Source organism: Podarcis raffonei, chromosome 6, assembly GCF_027172205.1.
Source record: "Podarcis raffonei isolate rPodRaf1 chromosome 6, rPodRaf1.pri, whole genome shotgun sequence".
NCBI classification, from domain to species: domain Eukaryota; kingdom Metazoa; phylum Chordata; class Lepidosauria; order Squamata; family Lacertidae; genus Podarcis; species Podarcis raffonei.
In genome coordinates this window covers 91,797,557-91,811,416 of record NC_070607.1, presented here as the reverse complement: position 1 = coordinate 91,811,416, position 13,860 = coordinate 91,797,557, and the positions used below count along the sequence as shown (strand labels likewise).

The 13,860-nt window shown below is 46.8% G+C and overlaps 1 non-coding gene across 1 annotated transcript; it reads right to left on the bottom strand.

Moving 5' to 3' along the window:
* Window positions 1-804: 804 nt before the first annotated feature.
* Window positions 805-920, bottom strand: LOC128416779 (U5 spliceosomal RNA). The gene has a single exon (XR_008331296.1). It is a non-coding gene; the product is annotated as a U5 spliceosomal RNA (small nuclear RNA).
* Window positions 921-13,860: the final 12,940 nt, after the last annotated feature.

Here is a 13,860-nt window from a genome sequence, read left to right as displayed (position 1 = left end):
ATCACTGCAGTTGGTGACAGCAGTCACGAAATTAAAAGACGCCTGCTTCTTGGGAGAAAAGCAATGACAAACCTAGACAGGATCTTAAAAAGCAGAGACATCACCTTGCCAACAAAGGTCCGTATAGTTAAAGCTCTGGTTTTCCCAGTAGTGATGTATGGAAGTGAGAGCTGGACCATAAAGAAGGCTGATCGCCGAAGAATTGATGCTTTTGAATTATGGTGCTGGAGGAGACTCTTGAGAGTCCCATGGACTGCAAGAAGATCAAACCTCTCCATTCTTCAGCCCTGAGTGCTCACCGGAAGGACAGATCCTGAAGCTGAGGCTCCAATACTTTGGTCACCTCATGAGAATACGCTCTGAGGAGAAGCCAGAGTATACTTTCGCAGCTAGCAGTAGTCCAGGGCACAGGATCAGAGCCTGACCATGTATTCACCTCATGAGAATACTTTGGCCACCTCATGAGAAGAGAAGACTCCCTGGAAAAGACCCTGATGTTGGGAAAGATGGAGGGCACAAGGAGAAGAGGACGACAGAGGACGAGATGGTGGGACAGTGTTCTCAAAGCTACCAGCATGAGTTTGACAAAACTGCGGGAGGCAGTGAAGACAGGAGTGCTTGGCGTGCTCTGGTCCATGATTAAACAACGACAACAACAACATGTGAAACTTGGATGTTAAGTCGTATGAAGCCGAACACTGGATTCATATGCACGCCTTTGCAAATTTTAGTTACATTGAGGAATCCAGCACCGTAATAGCACAAAATATGATACATTTTTCTATCTTTAAACCATAGCATAGCAGCCCTGCAAAAGCAGGACCTCAAAAAATTATTTACGAACTCATAAACGCTCCTCCCCACGGAAATCTTTAGTAAAAGGCGAAAGATTTATACGATCTGAGGAGAAGCCAGAGTATAATTTTGCAGTTAGCAGTAGTCCCGGGTACAGGATCAGAGCCTGACAAATAGGTTAGGGTGCTACTTAGGATTTCCCCGAAAGCGCTCTCCAGCGAGCAAAAATAAGGCGAAGGAGGGTCCCTAACTCTGCCCCGCGCTTACAGAACCGGACTCTCACGTTAAACACGGAGAAATCGTGCCCTATCTCCGCGCAATGCATCATGGTCGAAGCAAATGCAAATGAGGCCCCCCGCCCCTTCCAGGTGTCGGCCCCGCCCGTGCAAGGCAGGCGGTGCAAAGGGTGGCTGGGCTCGCCCGGCTCCTGTTTGCGGAAATCAGAGAGTGGAACTTTTCAGTTTTCAGCTAAATCGGAATTCCTGCTGGTGGCTGCAGATCACGCAGGTGGAAAAGAGATCGTTGAAGAAGCCAGTTCAGAAGTTGGCAAAGTTGCCTGCCTGGAAGCCCATCTCCACCTTAAACCCGGATAAGCCTTGCATCTTTCATCCCCTCCTTAGCGGTGCAGCGATAAAACTGTCAGCACTTTTTGCAAAGCTAAGCCAAGCATCCGGTGCGGTTTCAGATGTGTGTTGGGTTTCCCCGGCTTGCAGGGGGTTGGGATAGATGATCACTAGAGATCCCTTCCAATTCTGTGATTCTACCAATTCCATGATTCTATCCTAGATAATCTGGTGTTGGCTGCTGAGAAAGTGAAATGCACTCTGCACATGCCTGCTAGTTCTAAAGAGGGGACCCAAAGCAGAGGCCTGACTTTTGCTTCTTTGCGGGGGGGGGGGGGGAGTGTTGACAGATGGTCCGTTCTTGGATCGGAACCACAGTGGAGACAAAGGGTTCAATCTCCCCCCCCTCAAAGAGGGATGGGTGGATCTGTCAATTTAAATGTACAATGCGATACGATACAATAATCTTTATTGTCATTGTCCCATGCAGAACAACGAAATTGAAAAATCTACATCAGACATTCAGAAACCCACAAGCCTGCTACCCCAGCCTGGTTAACCCCCTGAAAACTCTGATACCCCATAATTAAATAAAATATACTCCCATAGAGACTACCTTACACTGCGTTTAAAACCAAAATCACATTTGGATAGAAACTCTTTCTCAGGCGGCTAGTCCTGTACCTTTATATCCCTGTACCTTCTTCCAGAAGACAGAAGCTGAAAGAGATCATTTCTGGGGTGCACACTATCCTGCGCTATCTCTGCAGCTTTCTTATGGCACCTGGAAGCATAGATTTGATCCAAGGTGGGAAGAGTGCACCCAGTTATTCTCTCCGCAGTCTTTACAACCCTGGACAGCATTGATTTTTTCCCTGACCGTGCAGCTCCCATACCACACACAGAGACCATAAGTTAATACACTCTCAACAGTACAATAGTAAAATGCCATCAACAGGTCCTTTGAGAGATTATTTTTCTGGAGGATTCTCAGAAAATATAACCTCTGCTGTGCTCTCTTCATCAGGTCTTTATTGTGTCAGTTTTTCAGCCCTAATTTCAGTTCCACATTTCTGCAGCAATTCACATTTTTTTTAAGGGGGGGGACTCAGGAAAATTCACCAGCATTTTAGTACAAATTTAGTACAAATTTCTCCTAATGTAAACATCTATGTATCCAGTTTTGACAAGTACACCCATTTATTTTTGCAAGCAATTTCCTCCAATAGCATGCCTTGTTCCATGTTGATTTCACCAATTAGACATTTTCTCTGCACACTTTCCCCTAAAATATGCATTGTTGTACATATTGCTTGGTTCGAGAACTGCCCTGCAAAGTTGAGAAACGTGCAAATTTCAATGGATGGTCCAGTTTTGCTTCCTGTATGGGTAGTTTCTTATTCAAATGCAAAGTCGAAATCTCTCCCATCCTTACCTGCTAACCAGAGGCTCACACAAACACACACAACCGCCACTGCAGCTGCTAATAATAAATGAAAACCAAGCACACAAGATTCAATCAAATGCTTAATGTAGTCTTGTTTGGCCCTAAGAGAACTGCAAGAATACGCAGAAATGTGGTCATGAATGTTGTGCAGAAGAAGGAGTCCGCACTCCATCACAGGAGATTATCTTTTTAAAAAGGAACTTTGTTTTAGAATCATCTAAGGGGAGTGACCTTACGGGTCATCTAGTCTCAATGCAGAATCTTGCACTCCCGGATGCAACTACACGTTCCCTGAGAGATGGACAAACCAGCCCTTACAACATCCCTGTGATGTCGCCCGGAATCATCATATTGCAGGTTTGAATGCTGAGAAAAGGCTTCCTTACAGAAGAACCATAGGTGAGTTTACAGCTAAGGAGATGTTTATCTCGGAACCAGGGACTTCGGAGTTTACAGAACACTCAGTTCCATTCACTACAGGATAAAAGTTGGCTAACAACTCATCACACCAGGCACTAACAGAGCTAAAACACAACGGTAGCAGGCACACACACACACAACCTTCATTTCCTGACCCAACATTTCAAAATCCCACTAGAGTCCCCTATAGCAAGTCCAATTTGCAAATAACTATAAATTGTCAATGAATATCTGTCACAAACCTGGAGTCTTTCAATGAGTGAGGTTCTTCCTTAAGTTGGCTGCGATGGTTTGAAGAATCTGAGTACATTCTTGATATCCGAGGAAGGAAGCCAGCGGCTTGTCTGCTGCCTTTGAGCTTTTTTTCATTCTGTCTGATTTTTTTTATTGTGTGTGTGTGTGTAAGATTTCATGCACAGATGTCAGAACTGCTGATTGTTTGTGGAGGGGAGCAAAAGTTTCCAGGGTCTACAATCAATAAGAAAATAAATGCAATTTCTTTTTTAAAAAATAAATTGCATGAAACATCAGCGATACAGTGCAAAACATAGTCTTTCCAATTCCTCACCCTGCAGAATATCTCCAGACCTCTTCAAAGTAGCTTCTTAGAAAGCCAACCTAAAAGCCTATGTGGTTGATTCTTCCAGGGGTGCAAAGGGTCTGGGTTCATAAACTTTGGAGTCTATGCCCTAAGGGGAAATAACCAGTGCCAGATTTACGTATAAGCTAAACAAGCTATAGCTTAGGGCCCCACTCTCTTGGGGACCCCCCAAAAAATTAAAGGGGAAAAAAAGTATACACCCTTCCAAAATATAAGATAAAAAAATAAAATAAAACCTACATACAGCAACAGTGTTTGTGTTGTGTATGGACCTGTTGGGTCCATAAATTACCATATAGCATATATTCAGCACAAAGAACAGCAACATTTGGTTGTTGACGAAGGACAGCTGGACATGTAAAAGACCCCATTATCTTTAGTAGCTTAGGGTCTCTTCAAACCTAAATCCGGCCCTGGAAATAACTGTAGAGGATTGCATACCCAACTTCATCAATACACTGCAAAACATCTAAATAAATAAAAATAAACAAAGGGGGGGGAGATATGAATATTGACCCCCCCAAGAAGATATTCAGCACTTCACTATTTTAAAGTGTTGTACATTTCCAAAATATAAGATAAAAAACAAATAAAATAAAGCCTACATACAGCAACAGTGTTTTGTGTTGTGTAGGCTCCTATGATTTAAGCAATGGGCCCTGCCTGCTAGCCTACTCCCTAAAATATCCCTGGTTTGCTGATTTCTATATATAGGGTGCCTACATTCTGCATGGACTGGTTGCACAGCAACATATGCAAATGGCTTTAGATGCCTATTAGGTCCGTATATTCAGCACAAAAAACAGTGACAATTTGTTGTTGACAAAGGAGAGCTGGACATATAAAGGGCCCCATTGCCTTCAGTAGCGATGGGCCTCATCAAACCTAAATCCGGCCCTGGGTCTGAGCATATGACGCTGATCCTGGGCCGACTACACTGGCTACTGATTAGTTCCTTAAACTTTAAATGGCTCAAGGCCACAACACCTCAAGGACCACTTCTCATATGAACTGATCCGGACTCTGTGAACACCACCAGAGACTCTTCTTTGTGTATCTCATCCACAAGAGGTCCAAAGTGAGGCAACACGAGAACGGGGCCTTTTCTGCAGTGGCTCCCTGTTTGTGGAATGCTCTCCCCAGAGAGGCTTGCTTGGCACCTTCATTACATATCTTTAGGCACCAGGCAAAAAACCATTTCTCTTCAACCAGGTGTTGGGCTCATTAAACAATCTATGGCTTTTTTGATTTGTTTGTGGGAGGAGAATAATTGGTTTACTTTTGTCTTTTATGGCGGGTGTTCTTTTCGTTGTGAGCCAACCTGTGATCTTTGGATGAAATTTGATAAATGTAATAAATCATCATCATCACCATCCAACTTCCATTTAAAAACATCCACGGAAGGAGATTCCACCACCTTTTGAGGGAGTCTGTTGGCAGACAGCAGTTTCCTTTCTAACCGGTGTGTATGTCAGACATTGGTTCAGGTCCTACCCTCTGAAACAGGAGAAAGCAAGCTTGGTCCATCTTCCATGTGACAGCCCTTCAGATATTTGAAGATGGAGATCAAAATTCTTCCTAATTTTCCTGCTCTCTGTAGCTGCTCCTGTTAACAGCTTCCAGGATAGCATGCTCAAAGCATCTCCCATTTGCTGTCTAAAACAATACGATATAATACGATAATCTTTATTGTCATTGTCCCATACAGAAATTGAAAAAATCTACATCAGACATTCAAAAACCAACACGCCTGCTACCCCAGCTAGGTTAACCCCTAGAAACTCTGATACCCCATAATTAAATACAATATACTCTGACTTGCTCTGTCCCAGCTCCTGCCAACCTAGCAGTTCAAAAGCACACCAGTGCAAGTAGATAAATAGGTACCACTGCGGTGGGAAGGTAAACGGCGTTTCTGTGCACTCTGGTTTCCGTCACGGTTTTCCATTGCACTAGTCATGCTGGCCACATGACCCGGAAAGCTGTCTCCCTCAGCCTGAAAGCAAGATGAGCATCACACCCCATAGTTGCCTTTGACTGGACTTAACTGTCCAGGGGTCCTTTATCCTGAAAGGGCATGTTCAATGTAGGAAGAGCCGAGACGGTGCGAATTGGAACTGAGCAGGAACAGCAAACTGCCTCTTGTACGTTGTGTGAGCACCATAAGAGGTTCTGGTGAGTACACTGCCAGCCTTGAGCCCTGCACTGGCAACCTCTGCCACTGAGAGAACAGGATGCTGGACTCGGTGTACCATTGGCTTGATCCAGTAGGCTATTCTTAAGCTCTCTGCACTGAAGGAAATGGGATGAAACAAAATCATGGAGGAGGTCTATTAGGAAGCATTATCTGATGGACTGGGGCTGTCCTCCTTTTGGAGTTGTTGCTGGTACCCATCTCTCTTGGGAGACAATGGAAGAGTGCACCTTTGCAGATGAAGTCAACACGTTGGAGAGTTACAGTGCCTGCTGTAGCTGTAAAGTCCAATAAGTGAGAGACATGTTTTGTTGCAGGTGGGACAAATGAAGGCACCCGGTTGTGCTGATGCAGATGCACCACAGCGTTTCTTCTCTTTGCGCACCTCCCAGTAGTCATTGCTCCTCTGGTCATTGCTATAGATCACTTCTCCAAGGATCATGTCTGCTACCTGGACAGTTATCTTTCCATAAGGGCCAACATTCATACCGAAATCCAGCATCGCCTGAGCTCTGCGAGTGCGGCTTTCTCCCAATTGAAGTGCAGAGTGTTTGAGGACCGGAACATTTGCAGGGAAACCAAAATGTTTGTTTAGAAAGCTATTGTACTACCAACCTTACTGCATGCTTGTGAAACATGGACCACTTATAAACACCATCTCCAGTGCCTCGAAAGATTCCATCAATGGTGTCTCCGAAAAATTTACACATCACTTGGGAAGACAGGTAAACTAATACCAGTGTACTGGAAGAAGCAAAGATCACCAGTGTCAAAGCAATGATTCTTCAACATCAACTTCATTGAACTGGCCATGTTGTTTGGATGCCTGATTATCGTCTTCCAAAGCAACTACTCTGTGGGATGCGGGTAGCGCTGTGGGTTAAACCACAGAGCCTAGGGCTTGCCAATCAGAAGGTCGGTGGTTCGAATCCCTGCAACGGGGTGAGCTCCCGTTGCTTGGTCCCTGCTCCTGCCAACCTAGCAGTTCGAAAGCATGTCAAAGTGCAAGTAGATAAATATGTACTGCTCCAGCGGGAAGGTAAACAGCGTTTCTGTGCGCTGCTCTGGTTCACCAGAAGCGGCTTAGTCATGCCGGCCACATGACCTGGAAAAACTGTCTGTGGACAAACGTTGGCTCCTTCGGCCAGTAAAGCGAGATGAGCGCCGCAACCCCAGAGTCGTCCGTGACTGGACCTAATGGTCAGGGGTCCCTTTACCTTGTTACTCCCATAGAGACTACCTTACACTGCATTTAAAACCAAAATCACATTTGGATAGAAACTGTTTCTCAGACGGCTAGTCCTAGTCTTTGTAACTCTGTACCTTCTTCCAGAAGGCAGAAGCTGAAAGAGATAATTTCCGGGGTGCGCACTATCCTGCCTTGGTTCTGTATATTTTATAACAAGTTCTGCACGTCACATTTCTCACACCGGGAGACCGATACAACTCTCTGCCAAGAAAAGTGATGACTATGAACCGTAGCAACCTTTTTTGTTCTAAGATGTTCAAAGCAATCCACTCAGGACTTGTTGGTGCTTGAGTTCGAGACGGATGTATGTCTACTCCAGACTGATCAAAATGATCTTATTCTGGCCAACTTCGTTCTGCGTTGAAGCATCCTCTATTCCTCGAAGCCCTAAGCAGTTTCTCCAATTGAAGTTAATTAGGCAATTGAAGTTAATTAGGTGGTTATTTCACATTAAAGGAACAGGCTCTTGCAAACCAGTTTGGCTTGCCATTCATGTTGAGAAATATGTCGTGATGGTGAAGGGTGGAGAGGGGTCAGGAAGAGTGATGTGAATCCACAGATTGGATGTCGGAGGGCACAGCTGGCTAGGAATAACACCTATTGCTAACAAAGTTCCCAACAGGACCTTATGGGGTCAGGTCATTGGTCAGTTCTATTGACTCTGACCAACAGCAGCTCTCCGGAGTATCTGGATTTTGAGAAAATGTCACGGGTGCAGTGGTGGACCTCAGGGTCTCAAATTTCAGCAGTGTCCTGCGTGACACAACAAAAATGGTACCCCTGGTCTCTCGCCTTCTATTTGACATCATAGTTGTGACACCCCCAAGGCTCTGCACCCAGTGGAACCGATCCAGTTGTGCTCTCTTAAATCTGCCTCTGATGGATGTCCGCCACAAAACGGCTGCCATGTTTGGCATAAAACAAAATGGCCAAAAACAAAGATAAGGAAAAGGGACAGGACCAGAAAACAGCATGGGCATCTTCCCCCCTACATCACTTTCCCCATCAATGGAGGGAAAGGCACCTACAGCAGATATCACCACACTTCCTCGTGGAAAGAAGCTGTTTGCCATCTTTTCAGAATGGATGCAATCCTGTGGAATGCAGACGGGGGTGGCGCTGTGGTCTAAACCATGGAGCCTATTAGGCTTGCCTATCAGAAGCTCGCAGTTCAAATCCCCGCGGCGGGGTGAGCTCCTGTTGCTCGGTCCCAGCTCCTGCCAACCTAGCAGTTCGAAAGCACGTCAAAGTGCAAGTAGATAAATAGGTACTGCTCCGGTGGGAAGGTAAACGGCATTTCCGTGCGCTGCTCTGGTTTGCCAAAAGCGGCTTAGTCATGCTGGCCACATGACCCAGAAGCTGTACGCCGGCTCACTCGGCCAATAAAGCGAGATGAGCGCCGCAACACCAGAGTCATCCACGACTGGACCTAATGGTCAGGGGTCCCTTTAAGCAAAGCTTAAGGCAGAAGCTGGCTTTGCACAGTGCCACTTGGCTAGTGCCAGTGCTGTCAACAAGAACCATCAGCACTCCAAATCGTTTTGTACTGTTTAGAAATCCGTTTTCTATCCGTGGAGGGCTAACATGGGAAATATGAATGGTTCTATTACATGGGATCTTTGAAAAACCAAAAGGCAGGAAGGCTTTCCAAAGCTTGGCAGAGGTATGATACTGATGTTGGGACCCAGATCCAATTGGCTGGCGTGCCAAGTCTATCTGTGATGGCCTGGGATTCGGATGCTGAACCTGAGGGATCCCAGCCTGCAAGGAATTCCCCACCTCCAGAACCCGCTGAGTCGGGGCTGAGGCATGAGCCTGAAGGGTCCTATCCTGTGCTGGATCCTCAGGTGCAGGCTGCAGCTGAGTCTGCTCTGGCTCCTGAGGTGATGGAGGACCCATTGCTTGCAGGTGCTCCACTCTCAGCCCCCTCAGAGGAAGCTGAGGTTGCCTCTGGGTCCGGTAACCCTCCAGCCTCTCCTGAGCTACAGAGGCTCAGGGCAGATAGGCGGAGGGAACTAAGTTCCCATAGGAGGAGTGCTCGCCTCCAGGCCAGGAGAGGTAAGTCACCTGAACATCGGGGCCACCCTGTGCCTGGGGGCAGATAAAAACCAGGCAGCCTCAGTCCCAAGTTGCGGGAGCAACTTCGTTGGTTGTCAGTTTCTGCCTGAACCCTGTCCTGCTATCCTGCCAGAGCTCCTGACCTCACCCGATTACCTGACCTACATCCAGCTTCAACTTTTATGGACTGCCTCCATACTGCACCTTCAACCTCGGACTGGACTTGGACCACGCCTCTCATTTAGCCCACGGGACCGGCACACTATCATGGTGAAACTGGGAACAAGATGGGCTTGCTCTCTGCCCAAGGGACCAGTTTCTCTTGTTAAATTATGCCCATCTTCAAGCTGCCTTGTTTCTTGGGAATTGCAAGTCAAGCCAGGCCAGGGACTAGCCTTTCCTCCCAGGAGCCATTAAGCATTCCCTTCCCCCCCAACCGCTAGCCTCCACCCCAAATGCTTTTGCTTAGTGCAGCTATTATAACATCTGCTCAAAACGGGAAATGACGCTCGATCATTACCCAGCAGAAGATCTTCGGGCATGAATTTTTAACAAGCGCTCCTTTCAAGTTCCTGAAAAGGCCCTTCATGAAAATTCAGCAGGCCTCGAACTCTGAGAGGCAGGCAAGGGTCACAGGCTCTGAGCCGATGGTGTTGGGTGGAATTTACTATTCATCGGGGTGTGGCAGGCAATCCTGTCTAGAGGCAGTGGGGAATCTGGGCACAGTGAGGCATTGAGGAGCAAGACATGAGGAAGAAGCTTGGGGGGGGGAGAAAGAGAGAGAATGGAGGAAAATGAAGAAAACTAATCTAATGTGCATCACATAGATTATTTTTTATTTAACCTAGAGGGCCTAAAATCCCAGACTCTTCTGTTAGGGCTTTTCCGCACCATGCTCTTTCTAAGCATGGTCCACTCTTTAAAGCTCTGTGTCTGAGCATCCTTTCTTCTGCTCTGGGATTTTCCCCACAGAAACCTGCTCTTTAAAGCTCAGTCAGAGCAAACAATTCAGGAAAACCTGAATTCAAGTTTGCTCCGATCGAGCGCTGAAGAGTAGGTTTTCATGGGGAAAGCTCCATAGCAAAAAACCGAATGCTTGGACCTGTGCCTGGAAAAAGTAAAGGGACCCCTGACCATTAGGTCCAGTCGCGACCGACTCTGGGGTTGCGGCGCTCATCTCGCTTTATTGGCCGAGGGAGCCGGCGTACAGCTTCCGGGTCATGTGGCCAGAATGACTAAGCCACTTCTGGCGAACCAGAGCAGAGCATGGAAACGCCGTTTACCTTCCCGCCAGAGCGGTACCTATTTATCTACTTGCACTTTGACGTGCTTTCAAACTGCTAGGTGGGCAGAAGCTGGGACCAAACAACAGGAGCTCACTCCGTTGCGGGGATTTGAACCGCCGACCTTCTGATCGGCAAGTCCTAGGCTCTGTGGTTTAACCCACAGCGCCACCCACGGTGCCTGGAAAAGGTAAAGGTAAAGGGACCCCTGACCATTAGGTCCAGTCATGACCGACTCTGGGGTTGTGGTGCTCAGAAAGAGCAGGGCAAAAAAGTCATAGAAGATTGTACATTTGGAAGGTACCAGGAGGGTCATCTAGTCCAACCCTCTGCAATGCAGGAATCTTTTGCCCAATGTGGGGCTTGAACCCACAATCCAGTGATGAATAACCTGTCGGAATTCAAGCAAGCAGAGCCTCCAGCTCTTAGGAATTTGGCCACCCTCCAGGTGCCCGGCTTGAATCCTTGTGACCTCCCCTGTCTGCGACTCCCGGCAAGATCAAAGGAGGTCTCCAATCGGCGATTCTCCTCAACGTGAAGGAGAACACACCACTCCTCCCACTCCTCTCCCAGGGAGGGGGAAAGAGACAGACAGATATATATCTACATGCCTTTATTTCTGTCTTTCACCAGTACAGAGAAACATGTCTGCACACTCTGATTCCCAACGCAGAGAGAGGGAATAAACTCCACCCATGTACTTCCAGTACAGGGTCATGTGCTGCTCTGAGGTAACATCCGGCTCTCAGAGCAGTGAATAGACTGTTCCTGGTTCCCACGGTACAATCCAATAACATCCACATCCTGTTTACCATTCCAGCCACCTGGTGCTTGCTTCTGCATTGCTCCTTTTTCGTAACATCCTCCCCCAAAAGAATCAATGCGTGTTGCAGCAAGCAAAGCATGATCCAGAGAAGAAAATAAACAGTTGTTATACACATAACACTCCCCTGTTGTTTCAGTTCCACCCTTGGAACTCCCCACCACTGGTTTCCCCAGTGTACCTCTCTGGTTGTCTGGTTTCCAAGGAATGAGTGCATCTGCATTACCTTGGCTAGCAACTCTCTGTTGTGTCTTTGTCTCTGACTTAGACACAGCTCCAACCTGTCCTCGGTTGTTTACAACAGCAACACATGCAACAGCTAAGTTAGCAAACTCTTTTGAGTACCTCTTGGGTGGTTGACCCTTTGTAACTCTCTCAGATCTACGTATGAGGTGCTGATCCTCTCTGCTTACTGGTCCAGTCTCAGGACTCTTTGGAGAACTAGTTCCAATGGTAAACAGTGGTTCATCCTTCAGTTGTGAAGGCCTATCTATTGTGTGAGACTTCCTCTCAATGTCTGTGACAACTGAGCTCTCCGAGCTATCTGTGTCATCACTTTCTGTACAGCTGAAATCAGTGAAATCATCATCATCTGAATCGTCCTCAGTGGGAAATGTGTGTACTATCACTCTCTCCTGTTCAGGAGCACTCTCTAGAAATTTTGTGAGAATCACCTGACCAGATTCAGACAAAATTACTCTGTAGAGACCCTTTTCATACCCCACAAAAATGCCTCTGGCATTCTTTACTCCACCTGGAGCTTCTGTTCTCACATGAGACCCAAACACCTTGAAATGGGCAACAGAAGGTTTTCTGTGGAACAGTTTCTCAAAAGGAGAACTTCCCAACTCTTTTGAAACCTTTCTCACTTTCGTATAACAGTACGACATTAGAGACTCGGCCCAGTACTCATGTGGCAGATGTGAACTTAGCAATTGCGCTTCCATCCCCTTTTGCAATTCTCTGTTCACCCGTACACAGACACCCCTGTTCCACGCTTCCGCTGAAACAGAAATCTTGTGTCTGATCCCCTTCTTCTGCAGGAACCTTTGGAAATCCTGTAAAAGAAAAATCTGCTTCTCATCTGTGAATAGACAATCAATGTTAGCATCATGCATACTCTTAACTTTGTCACAAAACTCCTGAAACCTCTCCAAGGCTTCCTGTGGCTTTCTCAACACATAAACCCAGACATAGTTAGAGAAATGATCCACACACACAAGATAATATCTTGCATTGCCTCTAGATGGTTCTAGAGGACCAATCACATCAGCATACACCCGCTGAAATGCTCTGTTGACTCCGGTCTTCTTCTTGCTCACACCTGCAAGAGAAACTAGGTTAGACACAGATGAATTACATTCCATGTAATCACTTTGTGCAAAAGTCAACAAATATAGTCCATCCTTCTGTTTGGCAGAAAGATATAACTCTCCATCTTTGTAGATCTCGCAGCTCTCAGCATCGTAGGACAGTTTCAGTCCTCTCTTTGCAATCTGCGAAACACTCAGCAGATTGAACTTCAATTCAGGAACCAAGTAAACATTGTTTATTGTCAAGTCCAGACTCTTAAGATAGACAGTCCCCACGCCGGCCGCTTCCAGCTCCTGACCGTTGGCCTGTGTCACAGTGAAGCTTTGCTTCTTAAACGTTGAAAAGAGTCCTCTGTGTGGGGACATATGAACCGTCGCTGCAGTGTCAATAATAAACGCGTTCCCAACATCTGGCGTGGTTCCTTTCGCCATCAAAGCCTTTGCAGGTTCCACCATAGGCTTGGTATGACCTTTGCCTGACGCCTCAGGCTTTGCTGAGCGGCCCTTCGCTCCTTTTGGCTGACGTGGCTTCTTACAGTTCCGCTGAAGATGCCCAGCCTGTCCGCAATTGTAACACTGGACAACATTCAAAGCTACAGCATCCTTTCCAGTAGCCTCATCGGTGGGGGAATTAGAACTCCGTTCCTCCCTCCCCCTGTCCTTTACTTCCAGTGCAGCATGCCGGCTGTGTTCATCTAGAACCACGGCATTCAGGGGCACTCCCCCCTTCTTGGCATCCATGCTGAATCCAAGGGTCAGCTTTACACTCAATCTCAAGCCAGCTTTCACCTTTCAAGCCAGTAAACTCCAAAAGTCTTTGTTTACTGCTTCACTGGCAGGCAAACCTTTGGGCTGTTTCTTTTTTCAAAACCCTTGCACAGCTGCGCAGATACACTTTCGATTTCCCAGGCTCTTTTTAGGCCACTCAGTAACTGGCAGACGTTGCCTAGCAACCTGCTCAGGACGGAACTCCTTATCGTACCACAGGAATTCCTGGTATGCAAGCTTGCTCTTTCAGAGCTGTTTTTCAAACGCAGCTATTGTGAACCAGAAAGTAATCTTTCTGCGTTCATTCTCTCTCCCCCAAAATGCAGCATACCTTTTTTGGGGCTCC